Source organism: Dama dama, chromosome 33, assembly GCF_033118175.1.
Source record: "Dama dama isolate Ldn47 chromosome 33, ASM3311817v1, whole genome shotgun sequence".
NCBI classification, from domain to species: domain Eukaryota; kingdom Metazoa; phylum Chordata; class Mammalia; order Artiodactyla; family Cervidae; genus Dama; species Dama dama.
In genome coordinates this window covers 40,248,958-40,275,219 of record NC_083713.1, presented here as the reverse complement: position 1 = coordinate 40,275,219, position 26,262 = coordinate 40,248,958, and the positions used below count along the sequence as shown (strand labels likewise).

General features: G+C 40.0%; 1 protein-coding gene across 5 annotated transcripts in view; it reads left to right on the top strand.

The window, feature by feature from the left end:
* PKP4 (plakophilin 4) overlaps positions 1–26,262 on the top strand; it is a 248,260-nt gene that overhangs the window by 26,049 nt on the left and 195,949 nt on the right. The gene's annotated exons all lie outside the window — the stretch shown is intronic.

The following is a 26,262-nucleotide window of genomic DNA, read 5'->3' as shown; positions in this document are numbered from 1 at the left end:
ATGTCTGATAAATTAAGTAGAAAACTCCAGAGATGTGCCTAAATCATAAATGAAAAGGCTGACTTGTTTCTTCAGTTTGGGAATTATTCATTTATGAATTCATTCCACAGAACTAGATCATCTTCTAGGTAGACCCTCCACATTTTTCAGTTTCTTCCCTTTATACCCACAAGTTTATCACTGCAGCTCACTAAATCATTCCTAACCACTGTCTGCATACAGTAGATTTCTGCACACATACACTATCAGATTTCACATTGTCGTGAAACCGGATTATAAAATATTTTTGAGGGAGAGCTGTAAGATACAGATAGGGTATGAACTTTAAAAATGTGTAAAAGTTTAACAAATATTTGTTGACCCTGTGATGTGCTTGGGGCATCCTCTTCTTTAGCACTCAATAGCACACATTATCTTTACTCAAATTCCTTCACCGTTTCCTCAGCACTTCCTGCATCTTCTTCAGAGATGACTCTTCTTTTGTTCTTCCTCTGGCAACTGAGGCTTCTCCAGAGTGGGGGTACCTTGCTGAAATCACTTACGTACCATGTGCACTTTCCTTATCTTTTTTCCCCTTCATTACCACTCACATTTTCCCACCAATGTGAGAAAACAGCCACAGGGAAGAAGGGATCACCTGACTCTGTCTTAACCTTGTTTGCTGCTTTCTGTCTCACTGATACCCAGGTATCCAATATATGGTAGGATATGGTAGACAGCTCGTAAGGTAGCCTTCTATGATCCCTGCTTTCTGGAATTCACGCCTTTCCCTTGAGCAGGGCCTAATATTCACTTCTATTAAATAGAATGTTCCTATTGGGTGATACAATGTCACTTCCAGGAACAGCAGTGTTACCAGTATCATGATCCTTGATAGCTTTGTGCTGGAAGAACTTAGAATTGGCCTCTGAGTGAGGAAAAGGACAAGGCCTCTGACTGTTTAAAAAGAGCTGTCCGAAAAGGTGTTGATATCTGGAAACAGACAGGAACAGGAGAGCCAGGCTCTATACCTTCAGTAGAAGATTTGTCTCCACTTCTGTTGGCTACCTCTGGTCTTGGAGGAGGTAGTGAGTGCATCTCTCTGAGCCATTATTTTCTCATTTCTACAATGGCTGGAGTTCAAATTTAGGATCATGCTAAATGTCTTCAGTCCACATTCTCTACATCCAGATATTTAATATTTTGCTTTTTGATAAAGATGTTTAATTTACAACAACAACAACAAAATCTCATCTGGGCAAGTTAATTATTTCCTTCAAAAACCTTATGTTGCAGATATGAAATTTATATACCCTCTTAAATATTCTGATATTATTTCTCTGGATATTAGCATATCTAATGTCTCTATTAGCATGTCTCTTTTATTGAGTTACTGTTTACAGTAACTTCCTAGAGATATACTTTTTATAGTTGTGAAGGCAATTTGAATGTGGTCACACTATCTTAGTCTTTTTGAGTTTGTGTTCCTGCCACATCAAAAAGGTTTCTGAAGCTAAAAATGACTTACTTGATACGTGTCCCTTTCTGTACGCTGCATGTATTTTGTTCCTCCTGTGGAGCTGGCATGATGTGCCTGAAACCGTCTTCTGAGCTCTAAAATGTTGCTGGTATCTAATAATGGCACGTGAAATACTGACGGGGTTCCCACGACCCTCTGGCCACCTGCTATAACTGGACACAGGCAAACGGCTTTTTTTTTTTTTTGCCATGATCTCTCTTTTCTGAGCCTCTTCCCACTCAGGTCTCCGTAGTTAATTTAACAGTTTCTTTTCAATGTCAGTGTTTCAGAAACTAAATTCTACTAATTTTCTTTGAGCCCATGTGTGTGTGTTAGTCACTCGGTCATGTCCTGACTCTGCGACCCCATGGGCTGTAGTCCACAGGGCTCCTCTGTCCATGAAATTCTCCAGGCAAGAATACTGGAGTGGGTAGCCATTCCCTTCCCCAGGGGATCTTCCCAACCCAGGGATCGAACCCCAGTCTCTTGCATTGCAGGCAGATTCTTTTCTGTCTGAGCCACCAGGGAAGCCCATTTAAGCCCATGTGGTTTACAAAATTTTCCTGTCTTTGAAATCAGTGAAAATATTTTTAAAGCTATATTTATCAATAAGACAAAAGTAGATACGGTAAAAATAAAATTATGTTTAGGAAAACATCAACCAGATATAGGAGGAAGATGTAAAAGTGAGGGGAATCTGGATTCCTCAGGCTTGGCTTCTGTGCTGATGGGTTCTATATCCCTTGCCACTGTTTTCTCCTAACCCCTAGCCCCGTCTTCTTTGAGAAAACACCTAACAATATGAATCATTTTTCTTCAGCTCTTGGTCATTATGAAGGATTAACATTTAGGAGACATCTCAAATTGCATTTTTAAACAGATGCATTAAAAATACTAGATCAACGAGTTGGATTTACTTAAAATATTTTCAGTCAGTTTAAGGGTGTGCAGTTCGTTAGTACAAGACGGCCTCTACCTGAGACTTTTGAAGGGCGAGGTTGGGAGCGTTGTAGCGGCGTGTGTGAATTCAGCTTGTGAGCAGCTCCTGTGCCAGCAGGTCGGTTGGTGCACTGCGCGTGAGAGTGCGAGGGGGGTTAGGGCGCTGCTGGCCCACCTCTCTTTCCTGCTGGGCTGCTGGCACCTCTGTGAGAACGGACCTGGTTACCAAAGCAAATACAGGGGGGGAAGAAAACGCTTTGAAGGGAAAGCAGATATAGTATCTGCAGACAAATATGTTTACTAAAATGTTTTGAGGGGCTAAAGCATACATAAGTAAAGTATGTGTATTTCGTATACTTTCAAAAACACCTGTAACAGATTTCCACTTTTAATGACTGTTTTTAAAAATTGCTGTTGGGCTTGAAATGGTGGTAATAGCTGATTTGTCGATAGAGACTTGAAGTTTGGAAGTGGGAAATAGCAAGTTGGAATAAGGAGGTATTTTTCTGGAGGAAGAAGTACGAATTGCAATGCTCCTTCAGAGTCTGTGCAGGGTCTGGTTTTAAACATCGTTTAATTGGTCTTGAAAAGGGCACGAGTGTCTAGATTTTCAGTAGTGAACACTCTAAAAGACTGACAAAACAGCCTTTGTTTGTTCGCTTCAATTTTTTTCCCCACTTTGTTCACATTGCTAATTTTTATTTTATGGAAAGTTTCTAGTTGGACTTCAGTGATGGTTGAGTTTTTCATGCATCTTGATTGGGAGCCCATTGACACCATTGGTTTGGGCCAAAGTCTGTGTTTTATTTATTAATTCCTTGTTATTACCATCCACTACATATACCCCGAACCCCCATTACCATGCACGCTAGTCTAATGTGGTTAATGTGTGGGGTTTTTTTGTTTGTTTGTATGTACTCTGTATAACCTGTATTTTATATTATATAAACTGTTACATAAATGGTATTATTCTCCACCAGTTAATATTTTCACTCCATGGTTTAATTTGAAGTTCTGTCCCTGGTCCTGTGTGAATATTAGCTTGTTGATTCTGACTGCCATTGGATATTTTATGATGTACATTCATCCAGTTTTGTTCCTCCACTCCTGTGACCAGAATCCAGATTGCTTCCACATCCCCGTCATCACAGAGTGGGCTGCATGTCTCTTGGGACCTGTTTGGTAGTTTCTCTGGGAACTATGTCTAGAATTATGATTGCTGGGTCATAGACTGATGCGTGCCTGCTAAGACACCTCATTCGTGTCCAGCTCTGCCCCCACAGGCAGCAATACTGGAGTCGGTTGCCCGATGACTGCATTTAATTTGCATAATTCTTACCTGATGGTCTCTGGAATGACTGCATCCATCTATATATCCTCATACCCCATCAACACTCAGCATGGTACAGCTTTCAAATACTTTTGCCAGGGTATCAGGTATAAAACATCTCATTCTTAGTTTATATTTCTTTGTGTATGAACTTCATCATCTTTTCATCAGCTTGTCATTTGGGGGAGGGGAGTATCCTTTTCTACAAATTTTTTGTGGATAGCCTTTGACCATTTTTCTGTTGGGATTCCCATCTTAAGTTCATTTGAGGGCAAAACAAAAATCTTCTGATTTTTCATCTATCTGTAAACTTTATCCATGAAAAAGATACTCTTAAATGTGTTTTCAGACACCTTTTTTTCTTACTTACGGCTTGTAGATTTAAGTCCTTCCCTACTCGGTTTCAAAGATGCTCTACAACATTTTGTTTTAACTTTGCAGTTTTACCTTTCCCAGTTCGGCTTTCTTCCATCTGGAGTTCCCATCGTATCTCACTGCCCTGATCCAAAGCCTTCAAGCGGGGCCTTCTCTGGTGGTCCAGTGGTTAAGAGTCTGTGCTTTCACCGCAAGGACCACAGGTTCGATCCCTATTCAGGGGAGTAAGACCCCGAACGCCAAGCAGTGCAGCCAAAAAAATAAAAAACTTCAGGTAGCCTCAGTTACCTATAGAGTGAAGTCAGAGCACCCAGAGGGTGTATGAAGCCTCTCAACATCTGTCTCATGTTTCCTTCTGTGAATGTGTTCCTTCCAGTCAGATGTGTTTTCACTACAGACTTGACTCATCCTTGGACCTCAGGTATACAGAATATCACGTCGTCTGAAAACATCCCCTAACGGTAAAGTGAGCATTGTTACGTAATTGAAAACGTATTTTTCCTGCTTAAGTCATTTTCAGTCTAGAAAAAGACTTTCCTTTTCTTGATTTTTTAAATTGAAATACTTTTATTTAAATTGTAAAGGTAGTACCTTCTCATTACTTCAGAAGTAAAATCATACAAAAGTGTGCAAAGTAGGGAATGATAAATTTTAAATCCCAGCCCTTTCAAAGTACTGTTTCTTCCTCTTTATTTTATATAGAATTATTTGAGTAGAAGCCTGGGGAGGGATGTCAAAAACCCCAATGCCCAGGCCATGTTCCAGACCAAATAAGCCAGAATCATTGGGAGTGGGACCCAGGCATTGGTATTTTTGTTAGCTCCCTAGGTGTTTCTAATATGCAGCCAATATTGTAAATGCTTTTACAACACTTTAAATCATAAAAAATGGGTCATGTACTGTTCAGCATCTTGCTTTTTTCCCAGATACTTGATTTGCAAGATTTAGAAACTCTTTGCTCTATAGCAGAAGTTAGCACAACATTGTAAATCAACTACAATAAAAAAAAAAAAAAAACACACACACACACAAAAACCCTCCCTTTGGTTTAAAGTTTATTTGTAATGGAAAACTCCATTTATTTTGAAAATGTTCTCAAGTCTGCCAGCCTTGTTAAGCATTTGATTAGCATTATAGAATAGTTATTTTAGATAGATTAACTGTCCCTGGGAATAATGGTAACTTTTGACTTGTTAGTAGTAGTATAAAATTCTTCCCTTTTTAAATTAAGATTCAGGGTTTGTCAGAATTCCTACTGAACGGCCAGTGTCCTTGGGGGACCTTTGTTTCTGTTGTACCAAACGGCAGAATATAGTCAAGTACTCAGTAGGACCTAAGATTTGTAAAAAAAACTTAGAAGCCAAAAGAATCAATTTACTCAAAGTTAAATTGCCTTTTTTTTTTTTTTTTAAACTGAAAAATCACCTTATCCCTTATCCTCAGTCGCTTCCTCTCCTCTGGGCCTATTTTCCTTAAACATCGCTCTCCCGATGTTGACATGTTAAGGAACCTGCTTCACCACCTGTGAGCTGTCCTGCGCTGCCTGCTGCCTTTCAGTCTGGTACCCGATGCTGTGACGCACTCTCATTTTCCCAGCTCCCGGTCCTGACCTCCCCCAGTCCTGCTTGTCCCCCCTTTGCTATACTGGGGAATACTTTTGCTGTCCTAATAGAGGTCTTCCCAGCAGCAAGTAGTCCATCGATGGCCACTCCTTAGTGAAATTTCTTTTCTTCCTTGCCTATTAGGATCCTCTTTTTTTGCTGTCTCCTTTTATCTTTGACTTTAGTTTCTTTAGTTTCATTTCCAGCTGACCACTGTCTTTCTTTTATAAGTTACCTTTTCCCCCCTTCTTGTAAAAGTGTTATGCTTGTTTCCAGTAGGAAATATGGAATAGTTAAAAAAAAAAAAAAAGGTAGAGTATTCAAAATCTCACTAGAAATAGCATTTCAGATTTTTTTGATTCTTTATGAAAAATGGGATCATGCTGCATATGCAGTCTTTAGATATCCATAGCCTTTATTTTCTCTCTACCTAATCATATGTGTTTGTTAGGGGAAGCACACTGACTGAAACGTCCACCCTGGCCAGGCACCACAGTAACCATTTGCATGAGCTGTTTTACGACAGGAGGTCCTGGTAAGGGACTCAGAACTAATAAGCCACCACCAACCGAAGGAGTTCAGGAAGGGTCAAAAGGAGACGCCACATGTCCAGCCACCTCCCAGAATCCTTCTTGCTGGCATCCATTTTGGCTGAACAAGGCGTGCACCACCAGGAAGGACTCTGAGTCAGAATGATCGGTTAAAGACAACCCAGAAACTAACCCCATCACCATAAAACCTGAGACAGAGCCACGTGGCAGAGCTGTTCTCCTGGGTTCCCTTACCTACTGCTCTCCACCCAGGCGCCCTTCCCAATAAAATCTCTTGCTTTGTCAGCACATGTGTCTCCTTGGACAATTCATTTCCGACTGTTAGACAAGAGCCCAATTTTGGGCCCTGGAAGGGGTCCTTCTTCCTGCAACATGTTTACTAAACTGTTTCAATTTTGGTTACTGTTTCGGTTTAAAAAAATTTTTTTAATTAATGTGCATATAGTTAGAGTCAGGTAATACCAAAAAGCATATAACAAATTACAGTAGTCACCTTACCTCATTCTTTTTCCCAGAGGCATGGACTTTTAATTATGTTAGCTTTTTTTCTGATATTTTTCTCTCAACTTCTAAACAGCATGGTTGTAAATGTTTCTTGAATCATCAACGTTCAGTTCAGTTCAGTCGCTCCGTCGTGTCCGACTCTTTGCGACCCCATGAATCGCAGCATGCCAGGCCTCCCTGTCCATCACCAACTCCTGGAGTTTACTCAAACTCATGCCCATCAAGTCGGTGATAACATCCAGCCATCTCATCCTCTGTCGTCCCCTTCTCCTCCTGCCCCCAATCCCTCCCAGCATCAGGGTCTTTTCCAATGAGTCAGCTCTTCGCATGAGGTGGCCAAAGTATTGGAGTTTCAGCTTCAGCATCAGTCCTTCCAATGAACACCCAGGACTGATCTCCTTCAGGATGGACTGGTTGGATCTCCTTGCAGTCCAAGGGACTCTCAAGAGTCTTCTCCAACACCACAGTTCAAAAGCATCAATTTTTTGGCACTCAGCTTTCTTCACAGTCCAACTCTCACATCCATACATGACCACTGGAAAAACCATAGCCTTTACCAGATGCACCTTTGTTGGCAAAGTAATGTCTCTGCTTTTTAATATGCTATCTAGGTTGGTCATAACTTTCCTTCCAAGGAGGAAGCATCTTTTAATTTCATGGCTGGGACCTCTTGGGCTGCAACCTACCAGGCTCCTCTGTCCATGGGATTTTCCAGGCAAGAGTACTGGAGTGCGGTGCCATTGCCTTCTCTGGGTGATTAGTCTAGCAGATAATAATTGTGTTTCACTGTTTTCTTTTGACCCACCCTATTGGGGCCAACCCTTCTGTCTTCCTGCTCCAGACTCAGCTAGTTGCTTTGCAGGGCTGCTTCACAACGTCTATTGCACCAGGATAACCTTCATCAAGGGACTGAAGGAATCCCCGACAAAAAGGCTTGTTGAGAGATCATTGATACAATGATGTTAGCAAATTTGGGCATTTGAGAAGGTCTCAAAGCCTCTAGTCTCTCTAGGTGTCAAGTACTTGCTGCTGACAGTGAGCGTGGCTCAGCCCAGCCTTCTGATGTGTGTGTGCCTGCTCGTTTGTCAGCACACTTTTTACCTCTCAGGAATGCCAGTCTTGGTCTGACCATTGGTTTCCTCTTTCCCACTTCCCTTCTCTCTGCCCCCTGGAGATCCCTTCTCTCAATCTCCTTCATTCTCCTGTATGATAACTGAATGTACTGCTAACTTCTTTGGGGGGGACGGGGAGGGGCGCAGGAAGAAAAGTGGAATCCAGGGGCAAGATTTATTGAAAATGAGGTTGACATTTTCAGACTTCTATTATATTTCAGACTTACTAGTATAAAAAATGGGATTATTTTCTTTTTAAAGTTTAGGACCTTTAAATGATTCACTGAAGAAGAGGCAAGAGTTGTTTGCACTTAGCGTATTTCTCATCATACAACTCAAGATCCTCATCCCTTAGGCTACTTTAGGCATTTTGCTCTGTTTTCAGCAGTCTAGGACAAGAGATTATTTGTGCATTGTAAAAATCATTTCACTGTAGCAATAATTTTTTTTTAAACTACAGAGTGGGAAATGAGTTCTATTTGAAACAGAAAAGACGTTTTAGTAGCAAAAAAAGTGACCTTTATACAGTCTTACCTGAAGTTCATTTGAAATATCAACTGTGCCAAAAACATTCTGTGAACTAGGAAGTTATTTGCAAGTGTGAATAAGTGACTTAAAATATGCCTTAGTTATTTGAAGGTAGATGAGCAAATTATGAACCTGATATGTCTGAAGTGATGATTAATAACATTAAGGATGATTTATTTTGGAATAAAATATTTGAACAAGGCAATCACAGATAGTAAAAACACTTTAAATATGATGGTAGATTGCTTTCATTATTCAGTTTATTTAGATTTTTTAATGTGAAAATTTCTAGATGAATTGCAAAGACTTTTTTGAGATATGAAATACTTTCATTGTAGATAAAATACATTTAATATTTATTTCTTTTAATTTGTGAGTAAACAGTTATGAGCTTTTAAAACCGACTAAAAGGTTTACTTTGGCTATTTGCTAGTCCTTAAATTTGAGCAAATATTTTAACTGCTTTGAGTCTATTTCCTTATCAATGAAGATAAGGAATTATCAAGATACTTCACACCTATAGGGTTTTTTGAAATTCAGTGAGACGAACTAAATGGCCATTCTATTTTTTAAGTTCTTCCCTTTTTAATAATAAAAGAAACTATTAAAACAATATTGTACCATTTTTGAGACTGAAGAAAGACTGGAAAGAACAATAGAACCTTGTGTCAGCCAGGGTCAGTGACACTAGCTCACATTGCTACAAGTCTTCTATGGAGGAAGTTGGCACTCGGCATCAACAGCCCTCAGAAATCCAGAAAGAACATCTTGTCCACAACTTCTAATGGACTGTAAGGCAGTAATCACTCAGGTAGACAAAGACTGCTGAGTTTTTTAGAGTATTAAAAGCTGTACATGTAAATATTAAGCTAAGGGGGAGAGGAGCTGGGGGATGAATGGAGTGGGAATTCGGGATTAGCAGATGCAAAGTATGATATATAGGATGGATGAACAACAAGATCCTACTGTATAGCACAAGGAACTGTGTTCAATATTCTGTGATAAACCATAATTGAAAAGAATGTAAAAAGATGCATGTGTATGTGTATATATATATGTATGTATGTATAACAATCACTTTGCTATATAGCAGAAAGTAATACATTATAAACCAACTATACTTCAATTTAAAAAAAGGAATACAAAATATTAGCAAATACATCATACAAGAGACTTCTGTATAGCCAATAAAGTATTAGTCACTCAGTCAGTTTAAACTCTTTGAGACCCCATGGACTGTAGCCTGCCAGGCTCCTGTGTCCCTGGGGATTCTCCAGGCAAGAATACTGGAGTGGGTTGCCATTTCCTTCTCCAGGGTATTTCCAGATCCAGGGATTGAAGCCGTGTCTCTTGCATCTCCTGTACTGCAGGCAGATTCTTTACCTGCTAAGTCATGGGGGAAGCCCATAGCCGTTAAAGACTTCTGTAAAGCCAATACCTATGTGTTTCAAAAATAAAGGAGAGGTGTATGTATGTGTTTTTAACCTTTATTTAAGTAAATGTATATCAATTTAAACATACCTTTTTTAAATGACTACAGTGATATGCTAACTTTTTCTAGTCCGTGTTGGGCTGCATTTGTGTTTATACGTTTTTGAGTGCCTTTGGTTCTGCCTAATTTATAGCTCTATGATCCTTTCCCTTTTGCCTCCTTTTCCTACTCTTTAGTTCCTTTGCTTTTGCTTGCCCAGTGCTAGGTATAAATCACATGAAGAAAATTAATACTGATTGAGGAGAAGTTATCTTTAAAAATTATCTTCCAGTTCTTTAAAGTGTGGCTGTATAAAATGGTCTGCCTTTTTTTTCTGGACACATAGAGGGTTGAGAGTTTAGGAGTCGATTAGACCCTGGCTTGAATCCAGACTGTGTCACCTGCTCAGTGTGTGACGTTATGCAAGTTATTTAACTTCTTTGGCTTCTGTATTCTCAACAGTGAAGCAGGGATAATATGTAACTCAGTTTTACCTTGAAGATTAAATGATATAATGTTTGTAAAATGCTCAGCTGACTCATAAGAAGTATTCAACAAATAATTAATCACATTAAGTTTCCAGAGATGAAGTGAAGGCCAAACATCTTATTTCAAGTACTGTGTCAGTGTTTAAAATACCAGTAAATGTTGCCTACTCCGTGTAGATTCAAAACCCAAACCAAACCAACCGATAAGACAGAAGTATGGAGTACAACTGTTTTACAACTGTTGTTTCAGAAGTATTATGAACTTTGATATGAAGCACAGCAGATAGAGAATGAGGAAAGGACCATGGGGAAAGGGGGAATAAACCAATCTTGGTGGTGGTGGTTTGGTCATTAAGTCATATCCGACTCTTGCAATCCCATGAACTGTAGCCCATCAGGTTCCTCTGTCCTTGGGATTCTCCAACTAAATAAAATGATAAATGATGACCGGATAACTTCCTTGAGGCAATGTGAGCATGGGCAAAAGAAGGGAGGGGAGAGGACTCATAAGTTTACTGTGTAGCTTTTCACACATCTTAAAATGAATATGAATATAAATAATTTGAAATGGACAAAAGCCATATCCAGATATAATAAAAGTGTTTTTACAGTCTTCACTATATTCTCATGATAAACCCTGTATTTTTGGTACTTTGTCTCAGAACTTTGCCATATTATGAGTTTTACAGTGTTCCCAAATGTTAACTGTGTTGTGAAAAGTAATTTTTGAGCTTCATTTTTCTTTACAACATTTTTCAGTGGTACAGATTGTTGGAAATCTAGTTTAATATGCTGATATTGACCATATAACCATCTTCCCCAGGATGCTTCTTTATAATATCTGGAGATTCTGCAGTGTTGAACCTTGGGAGACAAGTTGGTAGGGCACAAGTCTTGAGGCCCTTCCAGAACTTGTTCCTCTCTGCTTTGCTTCTCTGTACACTTCTTTTAGTTACACTAAAGTGTCCTTTAGTTCAGACACTTGCTGTTGCCCCATACCTCCAGCAGGAAGGTTGTAAATGCTTTTTTTCTACAAAGATGGGAGATCTGGGGAAAGCCAGGTGCCCTGCCTCTTCTGACCATGAGTGGCTTTCTCTGCCACAGTGGGTGACAGTCACACTGCAGCCTGTGGCCACAGAAGAGAGCAGAGCTCCCCGCCTCCCGCAGAGATTGAGCCCCTGGGGCTAGTGCATCAGTTCAGCTCCTGAATCCAAAATAAGTGTGGGAGCTTGTACAGTAAGTGCAGTAAAACCCTCCACATGAAAGAAGCTGCCATGGGGTTGCCTTCAGGGATCCAAAATAGCAATCACTTTAGATTCCCTGCATGTTTGAGCTGTTCCTGATGGTGGCTAATGAGGACAGCTTGTGAAACTTAATTTTAAATGCATGAGGCTAAATGACCAACTGGGCTCTTGTTTAATTAAAAAAATGGGCCCCTTTGACATCAGCACTGTAGATATGAGCATTGCCTAAGGTGCACAGTTGCCAACCTCAGAGGGTAACATTCCAGTGGGGCCCCCACTCTGAACCCGACCGGATTCCACAGCCCTCTTGCTGAGCACCTTGCCCCAGCTGGACCCCTCGGTCTGCAAAGCATCCCAGTACCCACCTTGCTCAGTTTCCGGGCCTATTCTTGTTCTGTGACCCCATTGTGTGTCTAGCCCTAGAGAAACTATACCACCACTGAGTTTTGGCCAAATAATGTTTAGCATGTATCTGCATTTCAAGTTAGAATAGCAGAGGTCAGTGTTGTGATAATCCTAAAGGATGATTGGCCATGTGTCCACTGGCCTGGAGAGAAATTTGTATTTGTGTGGGTGGCCAGAGAGAGCACCACTGACCCTTACTACAGTTTGAAAGCTAGGTGGCCTGACTTCATGACAGTGTGTTATCTATCATGCCATCGTCCTAGTACCTACTCATCCACTTAGCTAAAAATGAGGTCAGTTATTTCTGGGAAAAAAATGGGTAACACTTACACCAGGCTGGGGGGAAAAAAGCCCTTGCCTATAGACTTGTCTCAGGCTTCTGGAATAAAATGAAGTTATTGAAGTACAGAGTATAGAGAGTCTGGGTTTAGAGGGCAGGATGCATGAATTGATTAAAGCCTCACCTCCCCAAACTTCAATTTGCAGTATCTGATTCTATTATTATGCACAGTAACATGTATAAGAAAGTTAGATGGTATTCTCCCAGACATGTTAGGAAGTTCTCATTATTGTCTGATGCTAAAGAAAGCAGTCAAGACAGTCATCTTCAGCAGCAATTTGTTGGCACTTTTATGTACAGTATATGAGGTAATTTAGTGTGTTTTACATCCACAGATAATCAGAGCAGACTAATCTTGCATGTTTGTTTCCTAATTGCTCTATTTTTAGCACTCCCATCATGTCTCTTTCTACTGAAACACCCAAATGCAGTGGCATGCACGTACTCATGGTGTAGTGGCAAAGGGGAAGGCTCTAGTCAGCTCAGTTGCTTCTGTAGAGAAAGCAATCATCCCGAGAACTGCCAGTGACAACCTTGTTGTTTATACCAGCCAAGGTCTATTATTAACCACGCAGAAATTTTCGTTTTTGCCTTACAAGTATATTTTTGTTTTTTGGTAAACATGCATAATAGCAAAAAGTAAAGATAACTCATCCTTACTAAAACCTGAGTTCTATCAAGAAAAGATGCAACAGCGTTTATAGATGTTTTGTTTCCCCGGGCAACAGAAAATGCAGTCCTTGTTTAACTTAGTGGCAGTGCTTTGGGAAAATAGGAGCCTGCAGATGGTAATGGCCTCCATTTTTTCCGCAGAGATACCCCCAGGTCTAGGCTTAGCTTCAGCCTGGGGTCCATGACAGCACGTGTGCAATCGCGCCAGCTCTCATGCATTGTGGCCTAGCGCCCTCTGGTCTGTTGAGCTCTGCTTGTAGAGTTGCCCACTTTGAGACTTGAGCCTGGACTGGGCAAAGCCAGCTGGTAGCTGATGAAGTTGCTGTTCCAGCTTAGGTCCTTGCTGTTTTTCTGTGGCCTTCTCCATCACAGCGACCCAGCAGGTCTGTGAATCCCATATGTCCACACTGAGCACCTGTCCTGGACTCTTCTCTTGTTTTCCCTAGTTTCATTCATGGTACCAGACCTCAGACCCTAGCTCATCTTTGATTCCTCTCTTTCTTCTGCCCCCATGTCCGGTCAGTTATCTCAAGTCTTATCGACTTAATTGTTTGATGAATTATTTCTGTAGTATTTCTCTAACTTACGGTCTCAGCTCAATGCCTCCTTCCAAGTTTCCTCCTGCCTGAACTGTTGGGATAGCTCCCAGCAAGGCCTCCTTTCTGCTTTTCTTTCCAGTCAGGCTCACATGGTCTTCCTGAAGCTCACAGGTGATGGCATCACTCTCCTGCTCAGATATTTCCACTAGAGCCCTAATGCCCATCATGCAGATGAGACCTCATCTGTAATACCAGCCAACCTTCATTTCCTAGGATTCACCACTGTCTCCTTCAAGCACAGTGCCATTCAGCCAGACCAGAGTGGTCATCAGCTCTACACACAGGCTGTAGTATGTTGCCCCCATTCTTCTTCTTCCCGTTTGTCACTCACTGTCCAAGGATGTTTCATCCTGCAAGGCCCTTCTCAAGTATTTCTTCCACAAAAATGTTCCTGACCCTGACACCCTCCTTCCCCCTACACGTATACATACACACATGTGCATGCATGCCATTTACCACTTCCCTTGTGCCTGTTTTATTCTAATTACCTCAGATACTTTTTAACAATGTGTTTATAGCTGTGTGTCCCAGTATTTACTTCTGAACTTAATTTCTTTGTGGTCAGAGTTAGTTTCTGATTCACCATCGTATTCTCCATGGTACCAGGCATGGTGTCCCACACATGAATCAATAAATGGATCCAGATTTTGATTGTTAAGATTGTGTTTCGTTCTCTACAAAATCCCTTTGTAAACTGTACAGAAAGTAGTGTCAAGAAAACGAGTCCTTGGCCAGTTTTAATAAAAGTTAACATTCCTTCATCTCTGTGTTAGCTGGTTTATGAGGATTTTATGGTAACATTTAATTATGTTCTATCTTTAAGCAGGGAAAGATAGCATTATCATAGAAACAGAATGGAGACACACCTACCTTTTTTGCTTTGTGGTCTAAATACATAAATCAATATGAAAATATACATTAAATGCATTTTTGAGTTTTCTAACAGGCCATGGGAGTTTGTGTGTTGAAGAAATCGTAAGGGTTGACTACCATAAGAAATGATATCTATTCTTCAGTTAATTAGAAAAGGTTTTCTCTAAGAGAACATTTTAGACTCTAATACTGGAGAAAAAAAATGCAGAGAGATGTAGGTATCTGGGAGAGGGCATGGACTAATGAAAATGTGTGTGTATATAATGTATATTCTGAGCGACTATGACAGGTGTGCCTTTAGGGCCAATCTAGTCATTCTGGCCAGCAGGTCTGTTTTGGGCCGAATGGATACCAGAGAGTTGTGACAGGACCCCTTATCTGAATGCCCAGCCCCCCTGCTTGTACTCTGCTGCTTGAGGCTGCCCTTCACTGCTAGCCATCTTGTAGAGCTGTTGCTTTGTCTGAGAACTCAGAAATCTAGGAGAATTTAGCTGCTAGACCTGGGCACAGAGGGGTTTTAGATTGAACTTCATATGGACAAGGGTCCTGGCTCAACAGTGCTCCAAAACACTCTGCTCCCTGGGGCAGGCTTTCCTGCTCTGCTGCCTCCTGGGCTAGGACCTTGAGCAGGCTGTTTGACTTCTGAGGTGTATTACCAAAAAGGCTATCATTACCAATGATAACCTCTCACTTCATAGGGCAACAGCCAGTGCAACAAAAATCCCAACATTTGTTATTGCCTTGAAACTCTGCCTTTTTGGCCTTTCTGGGTATCCATTGATGTTGCCTAAAGGAATCATTTTACTTCCAATTGCTACACACCAGGTTGTTTTACGTGCTTCTGTTTTTCAGCGTTCCACGGATGCCACATTACTGAAAGCTGTGTCTTAACAGATTTCTCCCTCCCTGCCCTGCACAGCCTCCCTGCTTGAGGTTCTCACATAGCAGCTGCTCACACACCCTGCTGACATCCATCCACAGCACATGTCCAGCCAACAGAGCTAAATTGGAGTGAGCAGGGCTTCAGTATTGGTGAACTGGCTACGCTCCAGGACTTTGCCACTCCAGTCTTACTATCTGATGTTCAGTGTTCTGTTGAAAAAGCAGATTTAAACATTTCAATAAGGGTAGAACTAAGTTTCATAGCTTTGTGAAAGGTGTATAACTATCTTCAGTCTCTCTAAAGTGTGTTGGTTTTGATTCACATTCCTATTTTCTTCTCAAGCACATGTGCAGTATCACCATGCATTGTTTACTAGGTGAGGTTTTTTACTTGCCTAAAGCAGGTTGTGACCTTGATCTTCCCTTGTACTGTGGAATCTATAGTGTCTTTAAGATCACCCTGGGGCTTCTCCAGATATGTTACTTCAGGAGCATGGTTCTTGGCAGTGGGCAGCTTCAGGACAATATAAAGCACACTAGTTCATACTTACATTCTCACTCAGGTTTTCTGAGAGCTGAAAGCACTTGGTAAAGTAAAATGGAGACTATTAATGAGTTTGCTTTACTACATTCATGACCCTCCATATGAATTCAGAAGACTGATCATGAAACCTCAAGTATCAGAGCAGTTATATTTTAGGAACTGGGATAATCTGGGTTGGCTGGTGATGTAAGCTTTGCAATATCTTGATAGTTACTGGAGATAAGATATTAGACACATTAGTCACCTGCAGGTCCATTAGAACCCAGATTCCTGCCTTTGTAGCTTAGGGTCCATACACACTCTGGTTCTGATCTCCTCTGAGGTATATCTTCCTATTCCTTTTGCGGGGCTCCCCCCAAAGCTTTCATAGATGCTAGATCTCTCATTCCCAACTAATGCCCTGGGCCAAAAACCTTAATTTCTATCATCTCTTGAGTCCATTTGGGCTTTAAGATTCCATGACGTGATGCTTCTCCTTCAGTTCCTGCCACTGCTCTTTCCCTGACATCTTACCTGTCTCCATGTCTCATCAGGTCTGCAGCTAAAGTGTCTTCCAATCACCGCTCACCTTCCATGTGGATCACTGCTAACATTTCAGTTGAAACCCTGCTGCCACTGGACTTCTGCGGCCCCTCAGCCCAGCTAGTCCCATGTCAAATATAAAATGTTTCCAAGGCACTGCTCCCTTTTAGAGAGTACCCAGATGCCCTTGGTGCATTGAGAAAGAAAGGTGGTTCACAAAGTGAACTCATACATTCTAACAGGTGCTGATGGTGATTCAGAATGTTAACTTGTGGTACAGCCTCTACAGTGTGTTAGAGATGGGTTCTGTAAGATTAAAAGTTAGACATTCATAAAAGAAAGAATAGTAAGCTCTCCCTGTTTTAAAATAAACTTTTGGCACAAATTCTGTAGACTTTCTGCTCTCTGGCCTTCTATTTATACATTTAAGAATGCTATGAGAATTCTCAGTAAGAAGGCTTCAGGCCTACTTATACTTCACTTTGCATTGCTATCCACATCTGTTTTGCATAAATTCAGTTAGAATCTCCCCTCGTAGGAATTCTTCAGCCTAATTAAAACTTTGAGCCATAACACATGTGAAGGAATTGGAAGAGCTCCTGGAAGCGACATTTGTCAGATGATATAAGCAGTATTCAAGTTGTTAGCTGTATTTGCTATGTTTCTGGTATTTCTTAGATGTACGTCTACTCATGTAGAAGATATGTCACCAGGAGTTTCAGTGATGGTTTATTTTTAATTTGTTTCATAGTTTAATTGGTAGCTGATTAACACTTTAGCATAGATCCTCTTGATTCTCCTTTTACCTCGAATTTCTTCCTTCTCCAAGGATTCAAAAATATTGTGGTAACTTATAAACAGATAGTTCAATAGCAGACTAAGGGAAATTGCTATTAAAATGAAGTCCCATTAAGTAATTTTATAAAGGAAAGAATATTTTTGTAAAGTGAAACTGTTTGCTTATATAAAAATTAATATTTTATCAAATTACTTTCTTAGAGGGGATATAATTGCAATTTTAAAAATTATGCCTAAAATTTAAGATCTTACATATCTCACTGAAATTTTATGTTGAAAATTTGAACATTCCAAATATTTTTAAACACCTCCTTTTTTTTTTTAATAGGAAATTTAAGCAGCTGGGCATAGTTGATAACCATTCATTTACTCAGAACTGTTTTTAATTCCAAGTCCAGTAAATGAAATATTTTGAGTCAATTATTAACATTCTAAAAGTACACCATTATTCCTATAGTTAAGAAATTATGGTCTTTAGCATTTTTATTATAAGCTTTTCTATAAGTATTACCCAAACTATATCTTCATCTTTGTGTACACAGTTATGAATGTACTCTCTGATTTGTTGTTTTGCATTTTCTCAGCCTTAAGTATGTATCAGGACCACCCAAAGGGCTTGTTAAAAACAAATAGCCATGCTTGCTCCCGGAGGCTGATTCAGCAGGTTGGGGGGGTGGTGGCCCTGCGAGACTGCGTTTTCAGCACTATTGGTTAGGAAATCAAGTAAGCGGTGATCTATTGTGATTTTCAGATATAATGAGTTGAGGTACAAGAGAACAAAGGATAGGTAAGAATGGTTTACTGGAGTTGTATGATTCCCAAACTTATATTTAAGTTGCTTTTTTAGCCATATTCCCTTTTTTGCTATTCTGAGAATATTGCATTTTACTTATTTTTATTTAAATGTGTATAGTGCTGACAGTGTGGTATTTCTTGGGAAATGACCACATGTACATTTGCTAGTTTTCATTAATATTTTGAGAGATGGTGAATGGAGCTTTCCAATGACTTCTATACTATTAACTTTGCGTCAGTGCTAGGAATTCAATATAAATAGGTTTCTATAAAGTACTTAGCCAGTGCCAGGTTTCATAAAGGGGACATTCAGTAAATGTTGAACAAATGATTGTATAGCAGTTCATCTTGCCCTAGCATCATGGAGTTATTCCTTGAAAACAACTGATCCAACTTTGAATATCTGAGAGTTATCTTGTTTATTGACTTTGCAGTTTTTATAATCGTTGCTTCTCATACTTGTGTTCCTGAGGGATGGTTATCTCATTGATAATTTAATGTGTCTACTGTCAAAAGTGGGAAGCAAGTTAAACATAAAATTAAGCTTTTACTCTTCTCTTACTTGTTAGTAATAATTACTGGAATAGGTGTATTAACTTTTTTAAAAAATTCTTTTGGGGATGATTTGGGTTCATTATTCAAGCTGGTCTTAAAATCTTCTTATATATTTTCAAAAAACTTTTATTAGCTAATCTGGAATGTAAGTGTATAGCAAGTTAGATATTATTTTTATATGCATCTTCCAAATTCACAGGAGTTTCCAATTCTTTTTTTAAAAATTTATTTTTTTACTCATTTAGGGCTGTGCTGAATCTTCATGGCAGCATGAGGGCTTCCTCTAGTTGCAGCGTGTGGGCTTCTCTTCGTTGTGGTGAGTGGGCTCTAGGGCACAGGCTCAGTAGTTGTGTTAAACAGGCTTAGTTGCTCCATGGCATGTGGAATCTTCCCAAACCAGGATTGGAACCTACATCCCCTGCATTGGCAGGTGGATTCTTAACCACTGGACCACCGGGAAAGTCTCTCCAACTCTTTATCATTATTACTTTCTGATCACGTTTAGGGCTTCTCTCAGCTCAATTGGTAAAGAATCCACCTGCAATGCAGGAGACCTGGGTTCGATCTCAGTTGGGAAGATACCCTGGAGAAGGGAATGGCTACCAACTTCAGTATTCTGGCCTGGAGAATTCCATGGGGTCGCAAAGAGTCAGAGAGGACTGAGCGACTTTCACTATCTGCTAACTATGTTTACTATGATAGTTCCCAAAATGCTGAGAACATTGAGTATCTATGTAATGTTACATTTTCCAGTTACTTCAGTGCAATTTCAGTGATGCTTTAGCTTCGTTTTTGATGACTCTTCTGTTGATTATGACAGATGGAGTCACTGTAGATTGCCAAACAGCCTGCTCATACCAGTTTGGCCAAGATGCTTCTTCCCTATGAGAAAATGGACAAAAGAGCTTAATGGTGTTTTCAGGTGGAAAGTAAGAGAAATGTTCATTCCTGTCCTGATTCTGATGCCATTGTTTCATGGACTCTAGCTTATAAAACATTTCTATACTGCTCCTGCTTGGTTCATGAGGAAATCATAAGAGTGAGTTATATAACTATTAGAATCCTGATAATAAGGGCACTCCATAAACTTCAAGTTTAGGAAGATGATGAGCTCATTTGTGGGCATGCAGAGTTTTTAACTGTCTGAAAGAATACTCTGTTGATGGTCAGGAAGCATGAAAATTGAAATTGATCTTAGAGCTCCAGGTCATATTTTTAGTGGTTATCCTAAACGTGATCACTAAGGTTTCACCTCCCCCAGCCCCCTTTCCCTTCAAATAGATCTTGTTTGGAAAACCAAACACCTTGGGAACTCCTGGGGCTTAGGAGGAATCAGGACTCAAAAAACTGAGTCCTAGTCATAAGAGGATTGACATGCCGAGGAGTCGGGCATGACTGAGCGACTAAGCAGCACAGCACAGTCGTACAAGGAGGGCTTCGCTGAGGCCGAAGTTCTTCCTCCTGCACCCTGCTGTTATTTGTGATAAACTGGAGAACACAGTCCCTACTATACCCATGCTGCTTGTATTTGAAGCAAGGGACGATGAGATCAGGTAGTGAGGAGTGTTAATATGAAAAATAGCAGGGTGGGTGAGAGGAAAGAAAAGAAAGTCATGGGATGACGGGAAGGTGTTGGTGAGGTCAGGCTCCAGGTGGGGATTGACTCGGCTTAAGTGCCTCAGCAGTATGAGGTAAGGGACGTAGAGCTGGAATGGGAGCATGCCAGGGCCTGGCCCAGCAGGGGCAGGGGCAGTTAGAGGAAGGGGCAGAGTGCCGAGCTCCTGAAGTGCAGGCGCGGGTCAAGGAGGCTGGACCGGGCAGAGGCGGACCTCAGCCAGCCTCCACTCTGGTGCGGAAGAGCTCTGCAGTTCTCAGCAGGCGTGCCTTCAACTCTGAGTTTGCGCTGTTCTTCTTCTGAAACACCAAAACATTTGGAAGATAGTACATCTGAACTTTTTTCCTCAAAGCTGTATGTGAAATTCGAATTTTAAAAAGGTTGTGTAGTAAGAAGGAAGTATTTCTGAGTTGGATATGACAGACTTGTGTTTCTTCTAGGACTCTCCTGCTTTGGTTGCTCACTGCCTTGAGAACCAGCAAACCCCTTAGCAAGACTAGGCTAATGAGCTTCCAGGAATCTCTGAAGTGCAAGCCTTGAGGTGAAATGACCTTCCTCAGGGAGCCTCCTGACTGGCTGTGGTTGAGGAGAGAAGATAGTCCGGCAAGAATAGCTCCTGCTTTTCTTTTTCTTTCTTTCTTATTGGTATTATCTTGAGTTTATTTAGAAGAAGGGTTGAGAATAAGGAATTTGAAAAACCACTCAACTAGATGGTTGTCAAGGGTCCTTTTTGTTTCCAGAGTTCTGTGAAGCTGCTGTTTTTATTTGTCTTCAAGTATATATTGCTACCACATAATTGAGCCGTAAAAACATTTAGATTTGTATTGGTGACCTCAGAAGTTTCTGAAAGAAGTGTGACTAAACGTGTTGTTGACACAAGGGCATCCTTAGCAATAAGAGTTGTTACTGTGTTTAATACTATTTGTTTTGTGTTTACTTCTGAAATCTGATCAAGAATTGATGTCATTATCTCTTCAAAATTTATTCTTATGTCTCTTTGCTTTTAAGCGTTTAGTAAAGCTTTATAAATTAAAATATTCTAAAACTGAAGAGAATAGGGAAGGGTTAGAGTGGAACTTTTCCCTATTCCCTCTGACTAAAATGCTCAACATGAAATGTTGCTAAGAAGTTCCTATAAATGTAATTTCACCTGTGTGCTTTTGGAAGGAATGAAACAGCTGGTTAAAAGATTTTGTTTTTGACTAGAGAAGGTAAATCAGATGTGATTAGGTTAATAGGAGAACTGCTGAATGTTTTCTAAAAGTGCCATATTTAGTTTATGGTCATTGTGCATGACTGCACGTGGAGGACACAGTCTTATGAGGTACTGCCACTACTTTGTCTCTTATGAATAACTGTGAGGAATTGTAGAAAGTCAGGGGTGGGAAAGCCTGTTTCATCCAGCCATAGTCTGTTCTGTTCTTTCTTTCCCTTTGAAGGTCAAGGTGGCATGCCCATTACTTGGGTCTTTTCATATTCTGTGCATTTATCATGATGTGTTTACTTGGCAGTGGTACAGATGTATTGATCCAGAAATGATTGATATCACATACTGAATGCTTGTATACAATTTTGGAGAGAGACCTGTGTGACTAAACCAGTATGATGTGTGAGGATGAGTTTATGCTGTAAATGGAATGGCTTTGTTGTGATGTAATTTCAGGAGCTGCTCATGGCAGCTGTGAGTCGAAAGTAAACTGAAAGCCAGCTGGTTTAGGTATCTTGGTGGTGAAGATCAACAGAGTACTGTGAAACTGGGACTCACTTAGGGCAACATGAGACTGTCCCAACTAAGTCTCAGATGTGTTTCATCTGACACTTTCCCAGCTCTGTCCCTTGCTGTACTGGCTCCATTTGAAAACTTTACTTGCTCAGGAGAATGAACTGCAGGTCTTGACAGGGAAGCAGACTTGACCTCTTCGTTACTTTAATATTTTTCGGTTCATTTGGATCATCAGATTATTGAGGTTAACATTGAGGTCTTGCTCAAACTTCTTTTGTCTCTCTCACAGTAGCAGAAGAGTAGAGAAAATACATTCTATTAAGCAAGTGACTAATAAAAAAAAATAAATAAATACAAAAATAAGCAAGTGATATGAAAGTGATGTTTGGGGTCTTAGAGTTCATAGAATTGCTGAAATGTAGACTTCTACCTGAAAAGCCCTCTAAACTTTTGTTGCCAGTTGAATGCGGGGTAATGTAATGTGAACCCAGGCCCTCGTGGTGGACTTTCGCTCACAATTGAAATATTCCTGGGTCTGCCCCCAGGGGTAGACTCCCTCCATCCTCCATCCCTGCTCATTGTGGTTCTACCACAGAGTGACTGCTGCCTTTTTCCTTCAATAGTTATGTCCAATTTTCCCTGCCCAGGGAACATTTTATCCTTTAGACATTCTGTATAAGACATTGAAAAGAGAAAGGAAGATGCCAGTGAGGGAAAATTAGGAACCACTTTGTGTCCTAGGCAATTCCTCATTCTCACTGACAGTTTATAATTGATATATAGGTAGGAAATTGATACTAAGAGATCCAGCTGCTCTAAGAGTAGGAGTGTAGTGACTCAGAAAGAGGAGAGAATTGTTGAGCTATAAAGTGAGCAGATTGCCGTTTCAGTGTCTTTTTCTATCCTATCAAAATACCAGTTTGCTCCATCTTCACCAAACATTTTAAATTAGTCATATTTATGATGCCTCTGATGTTCAAAATTACGTATGTTGCCGTAATTCTTACAGGGTATAAGGGCACATACTTTCATGTAGCAGATGGTACTTTTGTCATAGCCTTTTTAATCCTGGTATGCTGATTGGGCATCAAAATTTTATATTTACTCTGTTACCTTAATTGTAGAGAGATTCTGGGGTGGCTGTGGAAAGTCATCTGACATGTGTTCTCTTTCTTTGTACTGCCAGGGTTCTAAATATTTATCAACATTACTTATTCATACTCTGTAATGCCATACTTTATTGGCGAATGTTCCACCCTTCAGAGGGCATTAGGTAGGTTTTCCGCAGTACTCAGGAGACATGAGCATAACCCTATCAACCTATCAGTGAACTTCGAATCAGTTTATGATCTTCACATTAATACAGGCAAGCCTCCCTCTCTACCCCCCAAATTAAAATGATACAAAAATAGTTTAAACTCAAAAGTCATACTTCTCTTTTGAGATCTAGTTGTGTCATGCCAATTTAGATTCTGATAGATTAAGAATTTGTGATGAATTCATTTTGATAGACTAAAGTTATCTTTGCACTCTGAATAATGAAGTTTTAAGTAAAAAATAAAAATAAAAAATGTTTCAGGGGTATATATAAAACATAGTTAACCTTTGAGGTATTTTAACACAATTTTAGAATAACTAAATGCTGTTTTTGACCTATTCATTAAATCACAGCACATATATCTATGTTTTTATTAGCAGCAATAAAATATGTCTTTAAAGTATGGAATAACTCACTTCACTCCCTTTATTTTTCTGCCCATTTAATCGGACTGGTGATGTTTCAATATATTGAAACACAATCAAGACTTTGATAACAGCTTTCTGGATTATTGTAGGAACCATAACTCTGATGTATAGGGTTTCATTAAAAGTACACTTTAATTATACGCTAGATCTGCAGCTGAGAATGTAGAAATACTAGTGTGACCGCATTGTGACAAAGGTTGTGTTATCTCCTGCTAATGGAATGTAGCTTCCTTGACTTGTGGCTATTTTCCTGAGTTCTTCCTTTAATAAAAACAAAACCCTCACCCTAAAAAGAAACAGATTACCCAAGTAGGAAGATTGAAAATGAAATCAGACTCTTTCTGACATTTTTAGTGCCAGCTACTGAACAAAAGACTTCTTTAGGGAAGCCGTTTATTCAGTGGCTCTTTGACTATAAGCCATGTAACATATTAAACATTTTTCGGTAAGCGCAGCAGTAGAATGCCAGTTTCGGTTTTCAACTCCTCGGATAGTAAAACCTGTTCTGTCAGCAAGCATTGTATGAAATGCCCTAGCCCTTGTGTTAGACACCAAAGGAAAGACAAATGTCTAAGACAAGAGTCCTGGTTTCAATCAAGTTAAGTCTACATGGATGAGGGAACATTTATAGGACAGATACAAGTAGGTGAAAATGAATATTGTGTGCTGGTTAAGACTCTACTCTAGATTAGTTGGACCAGAGGAGTGAGTCATCAAAAAAAAAAAAAAAAAAGGCATTTCCAGAGCACGTTGAGAAATGCCTTCCTAAGAAGGAGGCACATACAGGCTCTGTTGGAGGAAGAAGCAGTTTGGTGAGGCAGAAGGCAGCGAGCTTGGTTTTATGCTTGCTTGTGGAATCTGACATGACAGGAGGTAGAGTTGCTATTCTCAGGAAGCAGCAAGACAGTCCAGAGCTAGAGCTCTGTGAGGGAGAGGGAGAGGCTGTGATTCCATTCAGCCAACCTCACGGCAGATCTCAGGCCTGGGATTAGCTCCAAAGAGAGAGGCTTTGTGTTGAGGGAACTACTGCGTGCAAGGATGCCCACAGTTTGGGGACAGGCAGATGGAGTGGGGTCCCTTCCAGATTTCTACCTGACTTTTGCCTCTGATTTCTGTGGTGATCTATACTGCTGTATAAATTTCCACCATCCACCATTCTTCATCCTTGAAAGGGCTGCTCAATTCCTCTTGTTCTGGAAGACCACAGTGGTCTGGAAGACTTCTGTGAGCCCATGTGGGTTGAGGGAGGAGAGGAAATAGGCAAAGGTCTAAAAGCCCATGTTAGAGGCTTCTACTGTGATACCAGTCTTCACAGAACATTTTCTCAAATCCTTGGGGTTTCAGTTTTCCATACATATTGTATAGTGAAGTGAAGTGAAGTGAAGTCGCTCAGTCGTGTCCGACTCTTAGCGACCCCATGGACTGCAGCCTACCAGGCTCCTCCATCCATGGGATTTTCCAGGCAAGAGTACTGGAGTGGGGTGCCATTGCCTTGTTTACATTGATCAAATTGTGCTTTTTAGTTATTTTGAGATAAATATTATTTGAATGCTGAAACTTAGCAGTACTTCAAAACAAACAAATATTCTGGCCTTTGGAAGGGGAGAGTTTGCTGTAACTTCAAAATATTTAATGTATTATTTATCTGATGAATAACATTTGCTTGGTTAACTGTGTTACCTGACTGAACTTCCTTCTGGAAAGCAGTACTGAATTTTATTAGAGAGAGACACAGGCAGACAGACACACTAAGACCAGTTAGGGAGATGTTTTCAGAGTGAAACATTTCTGTTGTCCAATTTTATTTACATTCAAGCTTTCATCCAGAAAACATTTATTTAGCTTTCCTTTGACTATGACCTAACATTTTAAATGTTATGTATGAAATAGGAGCATATGTAAACACAAACTATTCATAATTGAAACCCTCTCTGAATCAGTCCCCCAGGATGCTTAATAAAAAAAAACTCAACTAAAATATATTTACTCATAAAAATGGATAGTAGTAAAGCCAGTAGAAATAGTATGTTATGCATTGTATCTTAATTTTTTTATATGTTATGATAACACCTTGTTGGAGCGAAGTTTTTCTGGTTGCTTATTGCAAAGTTAAAGACAGTTCTGTATTATTGCATAGTCTTTTGTATGCATTTGTGCTTCCAGGGAGATCAGATGAGAAATAGACAAATACTGTGAACTTTAATGATTACAGGCTTTATTTTTAAGATGTATAAAATAGGGAAAACCCTAGGTGCTTTCTGGATGTCACATGTGGAATACAGAACCATGCTATCCTGGTTCTTGGTATTGAAATTGTTTGCACTTTAGATGAGTAAATACACTGGTTTTTGAAAGCAAAATTTAAAAACAGATTTTAGATATAGATGATAACCTAGAATTAAGGCATGGTTCTGCAGAAGTTGACTTAAACTATTGAATGTTGAAAGAATCAAATTTCATTGCCGTGGATATGGTGGTCACGCAACATACAAGCACAGCAGATAAACGGGAGTGGTAGACTGTGGATAGGGCCCCATGTACAGCTTTCATGG